Source organism: Coregonus lavaretus (assembly GCF_964263955.1).
Source record: "Coregonus lavaretus genome assembly, chromosome: 7".
NCBI lineage: Eukaryota > Metazoa > Chordata > Actinopteri > Salmoniformes > Salmonidae > Coregonus > Coregonus lavaretus.
The window spans coordinates 25,049,775-25,069,371 of NC_139994.1; the positions used below are offsets into that span (position 1 = coordinate 25,049,775).

Sequence of the window (19,597 nt, forward strand, 5' to 3'; positions counted from 1 at the left end):
AAACAGCTGCATTGGACCTTTAAATGGGACTCTTCTTCTCTTACTCCCATATAGTCATCTTTAACTTTAGCTCTAATTTTAACCAAACTTTTTTGCATCTCCTATATGGAGGAGGATATGGGCGACGCCATCCGGCCCTACGTGGTGCACCGCTGCCGCCAGAGCATTGCCTTCTCCCTGCAGACGGCATGGCTGCTCGGCGCCTACTCCTCCGACATGCACATCTCTACCCAGCGCCACTCACGCGGCACCAAGCTGCGCAAGCTAATCCTCTCAGACGAACTAAAGCCCCACTCAGCTTCTAAAGGTGTGGGTCCCGCCGGTGCTGCGGACACCAGCCCTGGGCTGCGGGACGTTGCCCACATTCGACACCACCAGCGGCACACCGTGGAGCCGCCCCCGGCCCCCGACAGCCAAATCATCCCTGCCGATGCCTACCTCTCGCCTTCCAAGCGGACACATCAGCGATCCAAGTCGGACGCCACGCATTGCACAAGCCTGGGGAGTAGCCTCAGGAGAACAGCCAGCAACCCCAAGGTGGAAAGCGGCTACGATGAGGTGAGTACCTTTTTTAACATATTTTGTCATACAAAAAGAGGGAAGGGAGAGTGGGATCAGAGTTGTAGAGTATAGAATGTCTTTGTACGTTTTTAATCTTTAATAGTAGGCCTGTTGCATACATGTTCTCTTTTATAGTCCCTATGGATGATAAAGCACAGGAAACCCTGAGTAACCTGAATACCAAGTTTTTCTCCATCTGTGTGTCAGTAGTAAATGGTTGTCCTACAGAACACTGTGGGATTCAGCAAGGGAAACTTGGATCAGCCATGCTGGAGTGTGCTGAGTCAGCAATACTTTTTATTATTCGCAGGTGCAGCGTTTGCTTGCGACTTGCAGGCTCATCTTCCATGTCTCACAATAATATTACTTGTGCAAAAACTGTTCTGTCAAAATTGAACATTCTTTGGGAGCCCAGGAGTACGAGTTTTGGACATTGAAGAGCGTTATTCCAGCTCTTTCTATGGTCTAGCCAGACTACCCTCAGTCTAACTAATAAAGAAGGGGGTGGGGTTAGGTAGCATCTGTCCCACATCTCCAGAGTTCCCTCCCTATTGTTTTGGGCGTGCAGTGTCCTCCCTCTCCTTTTTGGCTGGACTTCTCAGCCAGATTGCTCTGCAGCTGGTGTCAGAGTGAGGTTGAGGGTGGGTCCCTCTCGAATGGAGAGCTTGGTGAAAAAATTGGTCACTTTCTATCATTGCAGACATTAGATTGTTTAGCAGATGCTATTGTGAGCATGTTTGTGTTGGGGCAGGATTTGTGTCAGTGTTGACGAGCGATATGGTTCTGGTGGAAGTTTTCTGCTTCCTCTTGTCTGGCCTTTCTCTCGGTCTCACTGATTGTCTGGCTTGCAACCTTCTGTCAGTCCTCTCTCTCTCTCATCAGGGGATCAGTTATTTTATGAGAAATCAAATTGGGTAGTTTTAGATGGGACAAGGTCCTGAACTATAGCAGAAAGACGGTCCCTCTCCCCTCGTTCAAAGCTTTCTTGGACTCTCCCAGGCATCTTGCTGTGTTATGCATTTTCTCCCTACTACCAATGTTTCCTCTCACCTCTAGTCTCTCTCACCTCTCTCTATTCTGTTTTTTTGTGCCTGTTTTTGTCATCCTTTTTTAAAATCCTCTACCCATCCCTCTCTCAGCTAATCTCCTCTCCTTCTCTTTCGCTCTCCCTCACTCTGTTTTCCTCCCCTCCCTTCCCCACATATGCCTGCATCAAACCTCCCTGCTGATGTTGTTGTGGCCAGTGATCCCTGTTTAATCTGTGTCTGTGCTGTGAAGAATCCTGTAGGGCAGGTGGATCACATTAACAATCCACAGAATGCAACCAACAGCCCAAAGGAGTTCAAGGGCACTTCGCTTTATTGACTTTGCTCTTTAGGATGTATTAGCAAAGATGGGCAGAAACTGCTTCTCCAATAGAAATCCCCGATCACGCTTGTAGGTGATGTTTTGGCAACGTTAGCTAGCTAAGCTCATGTGCAGAAACACATCGTCGGGTTTAACGGTCGTGCAGGCCGTCAAATCAAAGGCACATAGATTCAAGCTAGGCTTAAGTAGCGGAAACTGTCATTACTACAACCTCATGAAAGTGACAGGTTTTTATTTTCAACAAAAACAACGTTATATCAAAGTTTTTGTCAAATAAAAACCTGTCACTTTCATGAGGTTGTAGTAATGACAGTTTCCGCTACTTAAGCCTAGCTTGAATCTGTGTTGCATTTAGATTTCGAGAAACTTAACAACTAAGAATACATTTTTCACTTCTCCCATTAACTTACCAAACCCTGGTCTGGTCTGCTGAGTCTGCTTCGCAAGCATTATGGGAAGTCTCGCGTGTTGCGCCTCTGGGTTTAGAAACTCTGTGGTATTAGTACACAGTGATCACTAGTTGGATGCCAAGCAGTCCATTTTGCTTTGATAATAAATACTGTACTGATAGTCCTTATTGATAAGGCTTCACACGCCATCTTGTTAGTCCTGGTTATTGGCCTAAGGACTGACCTGACTAATTTTGTTTTTATCTTTTTACTTGGCCTCTGGCTGGATTGCAACAGTGAGGAAAAACCAAGAGGCACCAATCACAGTGAAGAGGAAGAAGAATGCTGTGAAATATGTCCACAATTTTGAGCCGCGCTGTAATGTGAGTGGGACCACCCCCGCAGTGCAGATTGGGTGGGTGTTGCATTACAGCCCTTTTTTGTTTACAGTCTGGGCTCAGCTGTCAGTGCCCAGGTATGCCCTCTCCGCCTCACTACTTCCCTCTTCCTGCCCACCTCGCGTCGTCTTGGCAACATAGCCGCCGGGCTGGGGCACTGTGGTGGATTCAGATAGCACCATTTTCCCCCCAGAGTGGGATTCAATGTAAACATACATGAGGGGTTTAACTACAGATGCAGCTGTCGCTTTACACACATTATTTCTGTTTCTATATACACTACCGTTCAAAAGTTTGGGGTCACTTAGAAATGTCCTTGTTTTTGAAAGAAAAGCATTTTCTTTGTCCATTTTTTAAATAACATCAAATTGATCAGAAATACAGTGTAGACATTGTTAATGTTGTAGCTGGAAACGGCAGATTTTTAATGGAATGTCTACATAGGCGTACAGAGGCCAATTATCAGCAACCATCTGTCCTGTGTTCCAATGGCACGTTGTGTTTGCTAATCCAAGTTTATCATTTTAAAAGGTTAATTGATCATTAGAAAACCATTTTGCAATTATGTTAGCACAGCTGAAAACTGTTGTGCTGATTTTAAAGGAGCAATAAAACTGGCCTTCTTGAGACTAGTTGAGTATCTGGTGCATCAGCAATTGTGGGTTCGATTACAGGCTCAAAATGGCCAGAAACAAAAAACTTTCTGAAACTCGTCAGTCTATTCTTGTTCTGAAAAATGAAGGCTATTCCATGCGAGAAATGCCAAGAAACTGAAGATCTTGTACAACGCTGTGACTACTCCCTTCACAGAACAGCGCTCTAACCAGAATAGAAAGCGCGTATTACACTGTATTTCTGATCAATTTGATGTTATTTTAATGGACGAAAAATTGCTTTTCTTTTGAAAACAAGGACATTTCTAAGTGACCCCAAACTTTTGAACAGTAGTGTGTGTGTGTATATATATATATATATGTCAGAATTACATGGCCAGTATTGAATAGAGGAGAATCCTAGCAAATTCTGAGCGTTTGAGAGACTGTTTTACAACCGGAGTATGCAATATTGGTTTCATCAACACACCTGTATCAACTGCATGTCGGCCATTTGCGGTTATACGTGAGTGCCGGTGGAAAGTTTCTGGATATTGTTATGATTTAACTGGATAAGAACCCAAATGCAGACAAGTACACCAAGCCAGAGAAGTTTTAACAGGTTTATTTACAATGTTCAAAGTCCAGGTTTCCAAATATAGGGGAAGAGCAAGTCCAGGTTACAGGGAGGGTAACAGATCCAGATCAGGGCAGGTGTGGTACCGTAATGTCCTAGTGTCCGTGGTGAGTCCAAAAGAGAGGTCCGGTAGTGGAGAGCAGGATGGTGGTGGCAGGAGTGAAGCGGAGGCAGGAGTCAGGTTCCAAATATCTGTGGCACAGGAGAAAAAGTAAATAGAACAGGCCAAAAACACAGAGAGCAAAAATAACCAGGTTGAGTCGGCAGCGAGACTAACATGGTCGTCTTGACTATGATCTGACGATGAGTGGTAAGTTTGACCGGGTCTTAAAGGCTGAGGTGATTATGGTGAATGAGCTGCAGCTGGAACCCTGACTCCCGCACACCAGACTTCACTCCTGCAATCAAGGACAGACAGAGGGGAGGGAGAGAGCAGAGAGAGCTACCTAGCAGCAGTAGGCCTAACAGTACCCCCCCCCTCTACGGACGCCACCTGGCGGCCGACGTGGTTTATCGGGATGTAACCTATGAAACTCTCGGACCAGAGCAGGATCCACAATGAAGCTCCTGGGCACCCAGGAACGTTCCTCAGGACCATAACCCTCCCAATCCACCAGGTACTGGAAACCACGACCTCGGCGGCGAACATCCAGAAGTCGCCGGACAGTGTAGACCGGACCCCCACCCACGATCCTGGGCGGAGGAGGGGGACGAGAGGGCGGGCACAGAGGGCTAACCGACACAGGCTTAATCTGGGAAACATGAAAGGTAGAATGAACCCGTAGGGAGGCAGGAAGCTGTAGCTTAACCGCGCAGGGGTTAACAATAGACAGTATCTTGAACGGTCCTATAAAACGAGGCGCCATCTTCTTAGACTCCACCTTCAATGGAAGGTCCCGTGACTTCAGCCATACCTCTTGACCAGGAGAGTAACCGGGAGCCTGGGACCGGTGGCTTGCCTCTGCATGTACGCCGAAGCTCGGGACAGAGCTACCCTGGCCTTCCTCCAGACCTTGAAGCAGCGGCGCATGTGGGACTGCACCGAGGGTACCGCCAGTTCCCTCTCTTGGGAAGGGAACAGGGGAGGTTGATAACCCAGAGCACACAGAAAAGGAGACAAACCAGAGGAAGCGTTAGTCAAGGTGTTATGAGCATATTCCACCCAGGGGAGCATGGAGCTCCATGACCCAGGGTTAGACCCAGTGACACAGCGAAGAGCGGTCTCCATCTCCTGGTTCGCTCTCTCGGCTTGCCCGTTGGTCTGGGGGTGATATCCAGAGGACAGGCTGGATCTAATGCCCAAAGCTTTACAGAAAGCTTTCCACACCTGGGAGACAAACTGGGGACCCCTGTCAGAGACAATATCCGTGGGTAGACCATGAGAGCGGAACACATGTTCAACCAAAATATCAGCCGTCTCTCTGGCAGTGGGCAGTTTAGGTAGGGCCAAAAAATGAGCGAACTTAGAAAAACGATCAATCACCGTAAGAATGACAGTCTTTCCAGACGAGGGGGGAAGTCCAGTGACAAAATCCATAGCGATATGCGACCAGGGCCGGCTGGGTATAGGTAGAGGTCGTAGATGACCAGCGCTGGCCTGGGTGGAGTTTTTACTTCGTGCACATACCGTACAAGCAGCAATGAAGGCTCGAGTGTCCGCCTCCATCGTGGCCCACCAGAACTTCCGTCGCACAAAGTCAAGGGTCCGCGAAACTCCAGGGTGACAGGTAAGGGGAGACGAGTGAGCCCACTGAAGTACCTGGGAGCGAGCAGACTCAGGGACAAACATCCGGTTAGGAGGACCCCTCCCAGGGTCAGCTTGATGATGTTGAGCCTGTCTAACAATCCCCTCGATGTCACATGTGATGACCGCAATACTACAGGTAGGAGGCAAAATGGGTTCAGGGTTACTACCAGTATCAACAGCCGAATGAACACGAGACAGGGCGTCAGGCTTGACGTTGCGTGACCCAGGACGGTAAGACAGAGAAAAATTGAATCTCCCAAAAAATAGTGCCCACCTGGCTTGACGGGGGTTGAGCTGCTTCGCTGACTGGAGGTAAGCCAGATTCTTATGATCCGTCCAAACGATGAAGGGTTGTTCCGCCCCCTCCAACCAATGTCGCCACTCCTCGAGAGCCAGCTTAACGGCGAGCAGTTCACGATTGCCAACATCATAATTCCTCTCTGCCTGAGAAAGTTTCCTTGAGAGAAAAGCACAGGGATGCAGTTTGTTATCTTCAGGAGAACGTTGTGACAACACCGCACCTACCCCAGTGTCGGATGCATCCACCTCCACGACAAACTGGCGGTCGGGGTCCGGCTGCATCAGAATGGGAGCCGAGGCGAAGCGATGTTTCAGTTCTTCGAACGCTGAGTCGGCCCCTTCATTCCAAGCGAACGGTCGTGAGATGGAGGTGAGAGCGGTGAGTGGCGCCGCAATGCGGCTGTAGTCCTTGATGAACCTCCTATAGAAGTTCGCAAACCCCAGGAATCGTTGAAGTTGTTTGCGGGTAGAGGGAGCTGGCCAGTCCGTGACAGCAGAGATCTTAGCTGGGTCCATCCGCAACTCCCCCTGAGCTATGATGTAACCCAAAAAAGAGGTCTCAGACACATGAAATTCACATTTCTCCATCTTTACAAACAGTTTGTTCTCCAACAACCTTTGCAACACCTGGCGCACATGCAGTTCATGTTCCTGGGAGGACTCTGAGAAAATCAAGATATCATCCAGATAGACAAAAACAAACCGATTCAACATGTCCCGAAGGACATCATTGACTAGTGCCTGAAAAACAGCAGGGGCATTGGACAACCCAAAAGGCATAACCAGATACTCAAAATGTCCCAAGGGTGTGTTGAAGGCAGTCTTCCATTCATCACCCTTACGAATGCGCACCAGGTGATACGCATTTCGTAGATCCAGTTTCGTAAAGATGGTAGCACCATGAAGGAGGGGAAAAGCAGAATTAATCAAAGGCAGAGCATACTTGTTCTTAATGGTGATGTTGTTAAGTCCACGGTAATCAATACAGGGTCTGAGGGTCTTATCCTTCTTAGCAACAAAAAAGAATCCCGCTCCTACAGGTGACGAGGAAGGACGCATAATACCTGCCGCCAAGGAGTCCCGAATGTAGTTCTCCATAGCCTCCGTCTCCGGCCGGGAGAGATTGTACAGGTGACTGCTGGGGAGCGGGGCTCCTGGCTGGAGGTCAATGGCGCAGTCGTAAGGCCGGTGAGGAGGAAGAGAAGTAGCTCTGTGTTTGCAGAAAACGGATGCCAGGTCATGATACACGTCAGGAACAGCAGAAAGATTCATGGACTCCAGTGGAGGTTGAGGCACAGTACTGGCAGGAGTCTGAGCAGAACACAAACAATTCACATGACAAAATGTGCTCCATGAAACAATGCTACCTGTCACCCAATCAATGTGTGGATTGTGTCTTATGAGCCAGGGGATACCAAGGACCAGGGGGGTCTGTGGGCAGTCGATAATATGGAATTGAATGTTCTCCTGATGATTTCCCGACACTCTAAGACAAACAGGAACAGTCTGATGGGTAATACGGGTCAACAATTGTCCATTTAGACCCTTAGCCTGCAGCGGACAGTCCATAGGAACAGTCTCCAAATCCATTTGTTGAGCCCACTCTCTATCCAAAAAGCTTTCGTCGGCACCAGAGTCAATCAGCGCACTAACAGAGAAATTCTGGGACTGCCACTGGAGGGATGCCTGGAGCAGAATGCGGGGAGAAGAGGAAGAATCCGCTGCTCGGCTCACCAAAACTTCTCCCATTAATGATGAGCCGGCCCTTTTCCCGGACGAACTGGGCAGGAAGGAACGAGATGACCAGCTTCTCCACAATACAGGCAGACCCGAGCCTGAATACGACGTGCACGCTCCTCTGAGGACAACCGTGCACGACCCACCTCCATGGCTTCGGGTTCAGTGCTCCTCGTATCGACTCGGGAAGACACGGCTTTCTCCGTAGGGAAGATGCAGGGAGGAGTTTGTTGATGACAGACAGGTTGCTTGGAACTAACACTCCTCTCCCGGCGGCGCTCCCGAATCCGATTATCCAACCTGATAGTGAGTGAAATAAGATTATCCAGCGTAGGCGATTCATCATATGACACCAATTCATCTTTTAAAGTCTCAGACAAAGCATTGATGAACACTCCTTGTAATGCCTCGTCATTCCAACCACTCACTGCTGCTAAAGTCCGAAACTCCACTGCCATCTCCGCCACACTACGAGCCCCCTGCCGAAGAGAAAACAACCGTTTCGCAGCCTCCTTGCCTCGTACGGGGTGGTCAAAAACCTTCCTCATCTCCGTGGTGAAGGCAACGTAAGCGTTGCAAATGTCCGACTGACTCTCCCAGACCGCGGATCCCCAGGCACGAGCGGAACCGCTAGTAGAGTTGATAAGCTAGGCAATACGGGCTCTTTCTGAGGCGTAGGTGAGGGGCTGTTGTTCAAACACTAACGAGCATTGAGTCAAAAAATCGCCACAGGTTCCCATGTTCCCGTCATAGCGCTCTGGAGCAGGAACAAAAGGCTCTCTGATCTGGGCTGAAGGGGTAGTAAGGGCAGACACTTGATTGGAGAGTAATTGAACCTGATTAAGCAGCACCTGACTGTCCTCAGCAATCGTCTTAAACAGGGTATCATGTTGGCCAAGTAAAATGCCCTGATTGGCTATGGCAGTCCAAATTTGAGTGCACTCTGGGGTGGTATCCGAGCTACTGTCTGCTGGGTTCATGATGGTCAGATCATACTGTTATGATTTAACTGGATAAGAACCCAAATGCAGACAAGTACACCAAGCCAGAGAAGTTTTAACAGGTTTATTTACAATGTTCAAAGTCCAGGTTTCCAAATATAGGGGAAGAGCAAGTCCAGGTTACAGGGAGGGTAACAGATCCAGATCAGGGCAGGTGTGGTACCGTAATGTCCTAGTGTCCGTGGTGAGTCCAAAAGAGAGGTCCGGTAGTGGAGAGCAGGATGGTGGTGGCAGGAGTGAAGCGGAGGCAGGAGTCAGGTTCCAAATATCTGTGGCACAGGAGAAAAAGTAAATAGAACAGGCCAAAAACACAGAGAGCAAAAATAACCAGGTTGAGTCGGCAGCGAGACTAACATGGTCGTCTTGACTATGATCTGACGATGAGTGGTAAGTTTGACCGGGTCTTAAAGGCTGAGGTGATTATGGTGAATGAGCTGCAGCTGGAACCCTGACTCCCGCACACCAGACTTCACTCCTGCAATCAAGGACAGACAGAGGGGAGGGAGAGAGCAGAGAGAGCTACCTAGCAGCAGTAGGCCTAACAGATATAGGACATCTGACATGACAATGACATTAATACATGCTAATAGTTAACTAGCGAGAACCAGCCACTCACTATGTTTTGAAATGGCTATCTAGTTAGTCTATAGGCGATATCATTATTTTACCTGCTGCGCAATGTCTCTCACCCCCTCTCTCCTCTGGCAACTACCCACTTGAACACATGCAGGTGATGGACACACCATGACTTTTCCAAGATTTTCATTGCTGACCAAAAATTGGCTATAACTGGGTAAATAGCTCACTAACTAGCAATCAATATCAACATGTTCACGTGGAGCTAGTCTCGCTTTGATCTCAAAAACACATCTTGCGACTGCATAATTGAAAGACCACTCGTGCCTGTAGGCCTACAATAACAGAGGACACTTTGATCAAATTCTGATTGGGGTAGCATAATTGTTTGATTTTTAGCGTGATTTATAATTTTTTACTTATCCGTTCGGTCAAGCATCAATGTCGGGCCCAGCATTATTCACTTGAACATAAAGACGTTCGGTGGCAGGCAAATGCCTCAACATTGATTTGACTGCTGTAAAATCAGTTGTAGGTCTTTAGACTGACTTCCTCATCAGATAGGCTAGTACAGAGGAGCTATGCGTTGTCACCCGATTTTAGCTCCGCCCTTACAAAATGGTATTCTAACACGTCGCCCTGTGTTCAACAATCACCTGGACAACAAGTGCAAAGGAAGTCTGCTCTACTGCTGACGTACATGCACACAGAGAAAATGCATTTCTGCCACACCTTGTTGTGTTCTGCAGGTAACCCAAGCCTCCGGCTCTGTCTCCCTGTCGACTCTATCCCCAAGGCAGTTGTCATCAGCAACGTGTACTTTGGTTACATGTCTATTGGGTGAGCAGTTACTGTCTATACAGGTACATTCCGGAAAGTATCCTACAGCTAATTGCTCATTTTAGGCTAGACTCCTGAAATGCATTACATATTTGAAAATCTAATCAGCATGAGAATTACATTTTCAGTTATTTGGATCCAGTTGCGGTCAAATACACTATATATACAAAAGTATGTTGACACCCCTTCAAATTAGTGGATTTGGCTATTTCAGCCACACCTGTTGCTGACAGGTGTATAAAATCGAGCACAGCCATGTGATCTCCATAGACAAACCATGGCAGTAGAATGACCTTACTGAAGAGCTCAGTGACTTTCAACGTGGCACCGTCATAGGATGCCACCTTTCCAACAAGTCAGTTTGTCAAATTCCTGCCCTGCTAGAGCTTCCCCGGTAAACTGTAAGTACTGTTATTGTGAAGTGGAAACGTCTAGGAGCAACAACGGCTCAGCCGCAAAGTGGTAGGCCACACAAGCTCACTGAACGAGACCGGCGAGTGCTGAAGCGCATGGCGCATAAAAATCGTCTGTCTTCGGGTTCCAAACTGCCTCTGGAAGCAACGTGAAGTGGGTTCCCATGGCCGAGCACCTGCACACAAGCCTAAGATCACCATACGCAATGCCAAGTGTCGGCTGGAGTGGTGTAAAGCTCACCGCCATTGGACTCTGGAGCAGTGGAAACGCGTTCTCTGGAGTGATGAATCATGCTTCACCATTTGGCAGTCCGACGGACTAATCTAGGTTTGGCGGATGCCAGGAGAACGCTACCTGCCCAAATGCATAGTGCCAACTGTAAAGTTTGGTGGAGGATGAATAATGGTCTGGGGCTGTTTTTCATGGTTCGGGCTAAGCCCTTTAGTTCCAGTGAAGGGAAATCTTAACGCTACAGCATACAATGACATTCTAGACGATTCTGTGCTTCCAACTTTGTGGCAACAGTTTGGGGAAGGCCCTTTCCTGTTTCAGCATGACAATGCCCCTGTGCACAAAGCGAGGTCTGTACAGAAATGGTTTGTTGAGATCGGTGTGGAAGAACTTGACTGGCCTGCACAGAGCCCTTTCCTCAACCCCATCGAACACCTTTGGGATGAATTGGAACGCTGACTGCGAGCCAGGCCTAATCGCCCAACATCAGTGCCCGACCTCACGAATGCTCTTGTGGTTGAGTAGAAGCAAGTACCCGCAGCAATGTTCCAACATCTTCCAACATGCCCACGATTTTGTAATGAGATATTTGACAGGCAGGTGTCTACATACTTTTGGTAATGTAGTGTACATTTCAGCAAGGAGCAAAGTTTCATCATGTTGTTGAGTCCATGAACAGTTGTTCCACAAAAAAAAAGACGGGTTATTTTATTTTCGTGCCGGCTTCATCCATAACCGAGTGGCGCAGTGGTCTAAGGCACTGCATCTCAGTGCTTGAGGCGTCACTACAGACCCCCTGGTTCGATTCCAGGCTATATCACAACATGCCGTGATTGGGAGTCCCATAGGGCGGCGCAGAATTGGCCCAGCGTCGTCTGGGTTTGGCTGGTGTAGGCCGTCATTGTAAATAAGAATATGTTCTTAACTGACTTGCCTAGTTAAATAAAGGTAAAATAAAAATATATATACGGTAATTGTGCCAGGACTCGACTCTATATGATAGAGCAGATATCCACTCTACCTTTTCAAATCTATGAATTACATTTTGGGAAGTGTTACCCAGCCACTTTATTTGATTGGAACACCAATTATTTTGCCTCGTTAAGCATGGGTCCAGAATCAGTTGTTTTGAATAGGGAAATCCAATCCCAGTAACACTCGGGGACCCTTCCTCAACAGAACGTCCTGTCCACTCTGGAAGTGATGTCAGGAAGTCATGACGTTTGGTCATGATCCAGAAAATACACTTCTTCACAGGAAAGGCATTTTGACATTTGACTACAAAAGTAGAATGCTAAGGAAGCTGCTTGGTTTGCCTGTCAACACAAAAAGACCAAGGAAATGCTATGAAATACAGGTTCCTCGTCCTGGAAAATCTGTGGTTTTGAATAGGCCTAACTAGGGCTGTGGCGGTCATGAAATTTTGGCAGGCGGTAATTGTCATGCAAATGACTGCCGGTCTCACGGTAATTGACCGTTAATTAACATAAACATGTTTAGCTCGCTTTTGGAACATCTAGATTTTAAAAAGTCAAAGTACATTTTTAATATAGCCATCACAATAAAATCCATTATTGATTTAGTTGTGATAGGCTTATAAACCAGGGAATGTCTTAGAAATCAAAACATAAAGGGCTGCATGATGCAACTCTATATATTGATGATTTGGAGAGGGGGAGATCTAATCAATGGAAGATGGAATTAAAAGTGAAATGAGAGGCTACAACAACCAAAAGCCAACGGGTATGCTGCTATTTACGCTATAGTCTGAGTGGAGTTATGTGTAGGCTAACGGTAGGACGGTGAAAAGCGCAGTAATGTTATGGCTAGGCTCAATTAGCCGAGTTAGCTAGCTTCTCTCAGTTTGATACAGTCAAGACAGGTACTGAATAATCGGATTGGATGATAAATAACTAGCAAGAAGTTAACAGTGGTTGCGGTCTCTCTCTCAGGCTCATGGTGCTTACTCATACATTCACACACACACCGAACGGCCTCCACTCCCTAACAGCCTCGCTCTCGCTCTCTCCCCTCCCATGGGTCCCGTTGAATAAAGTAGCAAAACAATTGGCTTTTCTGCTGCTTCCCTCACTCGGATCAGACCAGTTGTCCTTTCGGGAGAGGTTTTTAAAATGTATGCATATTGGGTCCGGGGCTTTCCCGTGTCCATTTCGGAACAGGAACTGTAACTCCCATAATTATTTGTCCTCATCATTCAGATTATTCAAATTAAATCATGATGTGATTAGAGGGACAATAGAGCACTAAGTTCCAGGCTATTAGCAAGTTTGGTAGGCTATCCATCAGCACCGTTCATTTGCGCAGTTTTGGATTGGGAGTACCTTTACCAACGGGAATTTAACTGCGGTCACGACTCGTGACTGGCGGTAATAAGGTCACCGCAACAGCCCTAGCCCTAATCTGTGTGTCAACGCCACCTCTAGGCTCTGTTTCAATGTCCACACCAACTAGCACATGTATGCATTGGGCATGATTTCTTTGTGGTATAAAAGTATGGACATTGGCATGTAGTGCAATGGTCTCAACCCCTTGGGTTGTTTTTCTCTCTGTAATCGGATAACTTGCTTCATGTTTTTGAAAAATGCTTCTGGGAGTTTTGGAATGGGGAGACTCAGCTAAATGTAAAGACACCTGGAGTAACCTTTACTGAAGGAGAGTCAGTCAAAGTCAGTCATAATTACACACGTTAACACATTTTACATGGTAGTCCTAAGCAACAAATACGCCACTGGCAGTAGTTCATGTGGCAAAAATTGGCCTACCTGGTATTAAAGGTAGACTCAGTGGGATGACGTAGATGCAGAAAGTAAACAGCATAGTGGGTCAATTTCCACAACAACTAAGAGCGTTGAAGTGCGAGGCTCAACTTCTCTGCTGTTTTGGTCCCTTGGCTACCATGCTGTAACAGTGCGACTGTGTGAGCAAAGTATTTTATCTCGCTCATCTCAATATCTGCGGTGCTGCTCGTGGCAACATACATTTCACTGAGTCTACCTTTAACTAAGAACTAACAAATTAACCTTTTTTTCTTGTGTGTTAAGTATTTTAACAAAAATGTTAACTGTCCCATATGTTAGCCTACTTAATTGGAACTTGTTTCCATAACAAAACAAAATGTAAGTACTTTTTTTCATATAGTAACCTTATGATTGAGATGTTATCTAATTTCAAAGTAGCCTTAATGGTGGACTGTAGAACAAAGGACTTCCTAGATTTGTACTTTGACCTACTATAATGGTATTGAATATTGCTCATACTTTTAAATATGAAGATATTGGACACCATAAGTTGACTAAACATCTCCAAGGCCCAAGAGCTTGTTTGGTATCTGGGTTTCGCTCAAGTCTCTCTCATTTTAACCATTGTGGTACTGATCTCTGGTGCTGGTATGTGGTACTGCAATGGGTTGACAGAATTTAATTTATTTGCTTCTTTCTCCCTGTGCCCATGCATTCTTAGTCTTATACCTCCCCTGGGTTTTCTCTTCAGATTCCGCTCCTAAAACATCCTTCTTTCAATTCCCATCATACCCATCTTCCTCCCTCCTTTCTCAGCCTCTCTTTCTTTTTTTCTTTTTTTTTTGTGTGTGCAGTCATTCAAGGAAGGACCCTAAAAAAAAGATGTGCCACTTGTTATTTGCTGTAGCTTGTTGTAAATGTCTTCAGAACACAAAAAGACATCTGTCTTGATCTAGATTCTAACCAGCTCTCCTCCTCCTAACCTTGCTCCTCCTCTCTGTAGCCGTTGCGCCTGACGCTGCAGAGGGAGTTCATCAAGTCTCTGATGGGCATCGGAAAGCGGCTGGCCACGCTGCCCACCAAGGAGCAGAAGACCTGGCAGCTCATCTCAGAGCTGTCACAGCTCAACCACAAGCTGCCAGCCCGCGTCTGGCTGTCCACTGCAGCCTTCGACCACCACGTGGTGCGCATTCCCCACACACAGGCCGTGGTGCTCAACTCCAAAGATAAGGTGAGGCAACTTGTTGTAATACACATGTATAAGGAGGTACACACACACACACAACAGGCTCCAAAAACAAGGTGACCAGAATGCCTAGTAGTTTGACACGATTAATTAGTTAACTCATTTGTTAGTTTATTCATTTCCTGAGGAGCCTGGAGTTTAGATGGAGTGGGCCCCAATGCTCTTTGTCAATGGGACTTCCTGCATAAATGTACCTTACAAAAATAGGTATAGAACTCCAGTGACCTCTTCATTCTCCCCTTCCTCTCAGGCCCCGTACATCATCTACGTGGAGGTGCTGGAGTGCGAGAGGTTCGAGACGTCCGGCATTCCCCTGCGCATCCCGGAGACATGCATCCGCAGCGCCCGCTCTGTGGACAACCTCCTCCCGGAGTGCATTGGCATCACAGCCGAGCAGCGCGCCGACAGTTTCTCCACCGTGCCCAACTACGACAACGACGACGAGGCCTGGGCCGTGGATGACATCGGCAAGTTGGAAGTGGAGGTGGGTACCCATGGCAACCACATGGTGGCACCGTCTGACTTTAAGTCACATTTTGATGACTAGGTTGTTGGGGAAGGAGGAGGTGAATCAGATTTGAATGTACTTTTAACTCTGGGGTCCTTCTATGGTTCCAGCTCCCAGAAGGCCACACCAGTAGCAGTGACAACATCTCCCAGTTCTCTGTGGACAGCATCACCAGCACGGAGAGCAAGGAGCCTGTCTTCATCGCCGCTGGCGACATCAGGTACAGGGTCACTGCCTGACAGAATTGCCCTGCTAGCTTGTAGTTTGTCTTTAAGACTTTCTTGTTATAGAGTTTTGGTCTGGATAGCTGTTTTACAACCGCATGTTTCTTTTGTCTTAGGCGACGTCTATCAGAGAACCTGGCCCACACCCCCACAACGTTCCGGAAAGATCCGGAGGACCCGTCCACTGTGGCGCTCAAGGAGCCCTGGCAGGAGAAAGTCAGGTGGGTGATTGGTACATAGAAATATACACTGCTCAAAAAAATTAAAATAACACATCCTAGATCTGAATGAATGAAATAATCTTATTCAATACTTTTTTCTTTACATAGTTGAATGTGCTGACATCAAAATCACACAAAAATTATCAATGGAAATCAAATGTATCAACCCATGGAGGTCTGGATTTTGAGTCACCACACTAAAATAACACATCCTAGATCTGAATGAATGAAATAATCTTATTAAATACTTTTTTCTTTACATAGTTGAATGTGCTGACAACAAAATCACACAAAAATGATCAATGGAAATCAAATGTATCAACCCATGGAGGTCTGGATTTGGAGTCACCCTCAAAATTAAAGTGGAAAACCACACTACAGGCTGATCCATCTTTGATGTCATGTCCTTAAAACAAGTCAAAATGAGGCTCAGTAGTGTGTGTGTGTGGCCTCCACGTGCCTGTATGTCCTCCCTACAACGCCTGGGCATGCTCCTGATGAGGTGGCGGATGGTCTCCTGAGGGATCTCCTCCCAGACCTGGACTAAAGCATCCGCCAACTCCTGGACAGTCTGTGGTACAACGTGGTGTTGGTGGATGGAGCGAGACATGATGTCCCAGATGTGCTCAATTGGATTCAGGTCTGGGGAACGGGCGGGCCAGTCCATAGCATCAATGCCTTCCTCTTGCAGGAACTGCTGACACACTCCAGCCACATGAGGTCCTAGCATTGTCTTGCATTAGGAGGAACCCAGGGCCAGCATTTGGTCTCACAAGGGGTCTGAGGATCTCATCTCGGTACCTAATGGCAGTCAGGCTACCTCTGGCGAGCACATGGAGGGCTGTGCGGCCCCCCAAAGAAATGCCACCCCACACCATGACTGACCCACCGCCAAACCGGTCATGCTGGAGGATGTTGCAGACAGCAGAACGTTCTCCACGGCGTCTCCAGACTCTGTCACGTGCTCAGTGTGAACCTGCTTTCATCTGTGAAGAGCACAGGGCGCCAGTGGCGAATTTGCCAATCTTGGTGTTCTCTGGCAAATGCCAAACGTCCTGCACGGTGTTGGGCTGTAAGCACAACCCCCACCTGTGGACGTCGGGCCCTCATACCACCCTCATGGAGTCTGTTTCTGACCGTTTGAGCAGAGACATGCACATTTGTGGCCTGCTGGAGGTCATTTTGCAGGGCTCTGGCAGTGCTCCTCCTGCTCCTCCTTGCACAAAGGCAAAGGTAGCGGTCCTGCTGCTGGGTTGTTGCCCTCCTACAGCCTCCTCCACGTCTCCTGATGTACTGGCCTGTCTCCTGGTAGCGCCTCCATGCTCTGGACACTACGTTGACAGACACAGCAAACCTTCTTGCCACAGCTCGCATTGATGTGCCATCCTGGATGAGCTGCACTACCTGAGCCACTTGTGTGGGTTGTAGACTCCGTCTCATGCTACCACTACCAAAACATCAGCCAGGAAGCATAGGAACTGAGAAGTGGTCTGTGGTCACCACCTGCAGAACCACTCCTTTATTGGGGGTGTCTTGCTAATTGCCTATAATTTCCACCTGTTGTCTATTCCATTTGCACAACAGCATGTGAAATATATTGTCAATCAGTGTTGCTTCCTAAGTGGACAGTTTGATTTCACAGAAGTGTGATTGACTTGGAGTTACATTGTGTTGTTTAAGTGTTCCCTTTTATTTTTTTGAGCAGTGTAATTACTAGAAGAGACAAAATGGATGGGCATACACAATCCCCCACCCGAGGATACATGTCTGTCCCACTTAGTGCAGCGAAGACAACACATTGTGGCATTGTAAAGTCATTTGCTGTGTCTCACTATTTCTTTCCGCTCTCTCCATCCCTCAGGCGGTTAAGGGAGGGCTCCCCTTACGGTCACCTGCCAAACTGGCGGCTGCTGTCGGTCATCGTGAAGTGTGGGGACGACCTGAGGCAAGAGCTACTGGCCTTCCAGGTGCTCAGCCAGCTACAGGTACTTGACTCTCCACAGTAGAGTCCCATTCCACAGAAATGCTCTGAATTATTTATTCTTATTAGCATTCATTCAATCACTAATTCGCTCCACTACTCCCCTTTCCTCTCCAGTCCATCTGGGAGCAGGAGCACGTCCCCCTGTGGATCAAGCCCTATAAGATCCTGGTGATGTCATCGGACAGCGGGATGATCGAGCCCGTGCTGAACGCTGTCTCTCTGCACCAGGTGAGCAGAGAAAATGAGATGGACCCAATTGTGCACTTGAAATCTCATGACAAAGTTGCCTAACAATAACTTCAAGCCGAGTTGTTTAGCTATGTAATCCAGTAACTCTTGGGATGAAAGATTTTGATAATCTAAGTAATTTCGTGTCAGTTGCTAATTCTAATGGAATGCCGTGTCGGTAGCTTTTTCTAATGGAATACTGTGTCTGTTGCTATTTCATACAAAATGCTGTTTCTGTGCTCCAGGTGAGGAAGCAGAGCCAGCTGTCTCTGCTGGACTACTTCCTGCAGGAGCACGGCAGCTACACCACCGAGGCCTTCCTCACCGCCCAGTGCAACTTTGTGGAGAGCTGCGCCGGCTACAGTCTCATCTGCTACCTGCTGCAGGTTAAAGACAGGTGGGCAGCCCTCCCTTTTCACCCCTCTTCAGTTTCACTCGTTACATTACTCACATGTTCCATTTCCCCTCTTAGCTTCCTTTGTCTTTGAGCCTGTTTGGCTACATTTACACAGGCTGCACAATTCTGATCTTTTGCCAATAATTGGGCAGAAGGTCAGAATTGGGCTGCCTGTGTAAACACAGTTTTTGTGGTCTGATATCAACTACCACATCCCACCCTCTCCTCTATTCCTATACCCTTTACTCAGTTCCCCTATCCCTCATCTCCTTTCTGTCTTTCTCCAGACACAATGGAAACATCCTCCTGGACTCGTAGGGCCACATAATCCACATTGACTTTGGCTTCATCCTGTCCAGCTCGCCCAGGAACCTGGGCTTTGAGACCTCCGCTTTTAAGCTCACCAGCGAATTTGTGGATGTGAGTCAAATGAATTATACTGCATGCGAATTTGCATTGTCATATAAGTGTAAACTGGAGAACACTGTGGAATTGATCATACAACTAGCTGCCTAACAATCTAGCTAGAAACCTCACAAAATGTTCACTGCATAAATGCATACATTTGTTAGTGTTCAAAGATGCTATTAGCGAGTTTGCTGGTTAGCTGCAGTAGCCTGCATAACCTGTTGGTTTTTTATGTGTAAAGACTAACCTCTGTTGTCTGTGGTTCTCTCAGGTGATGGGAGGCCTGGATGGAGACATGTTCAACTACTACAAGATGCTGATGCTCCAGGGCCTGATAGCTGCTCGCAAACACATGGAGAAGGTGGTCCAAATAGTGGAGATCATGCAGCAAGGTACTGTTAGCTAAAACGGTATATTAGCATGACCAGTGTGTTGTGGTGTTTTTCCATAAACATTATCTATCTGCCCGGTTTCTCTGTGGTCTTGGGATTGCAACTCCTCTGACTCCCTCTCCCTGGGTCTCCCCTCTCTCCTCCCCCACCAGGCTCTCACCTACCCTGCTTCCATGGCTCCAGCACCATCCGCTACCTGAAGGAACGTTTCCACATGAGCCTGACGGAGGAGCAGCTACAGGTGCTGGTGGAGCAGATGGTGGATGGCTCCATGCGCTCCATCACCACCAAGCTTTACGACGGCTTCCAGTACTTCACCAACGGCATCATGTGAACAGTTCGACACCAAACTCTACTACATGGGACAACCACATGGGAGAGCAAGCAAACATACATATAAAGATGGTGGTGAACATGTGCATATGGACTCACGCATGT

General features: G+C 47.5%; 1 pseudogene across 1 annotated transcript; it reads left to right on the forward strand.

The window, feature by feature from the left end:
* Positions 1 to 105: 105 nt before the first annotated feature.
* LOC311132454 (phosphatidylinositol 4-kinase beta-like) lies at positions 106 to 19,493 on the forward strand (annotated as a pseudogene). Its single transcript has 11 exons — positions 106 to 558; positions 14,555 to 14,782; positions 15,048 to 15,281; positions 15,416 to 15,525; positions 15,646 to 15,750; positions 17,612 to 17,735; positions 17,849 to 17,962; positions 18,208 to 18,359; positions 18,647 to 18,779; positions 19,039 to 19,159; positions 19,312 to 19,493. The product of its transcript is annotated as a phosphatidylinositol 4-kinase beta-like (transcript).
* Positions 19,494 to 19,597: the final 104 nt, after the last annotated feature.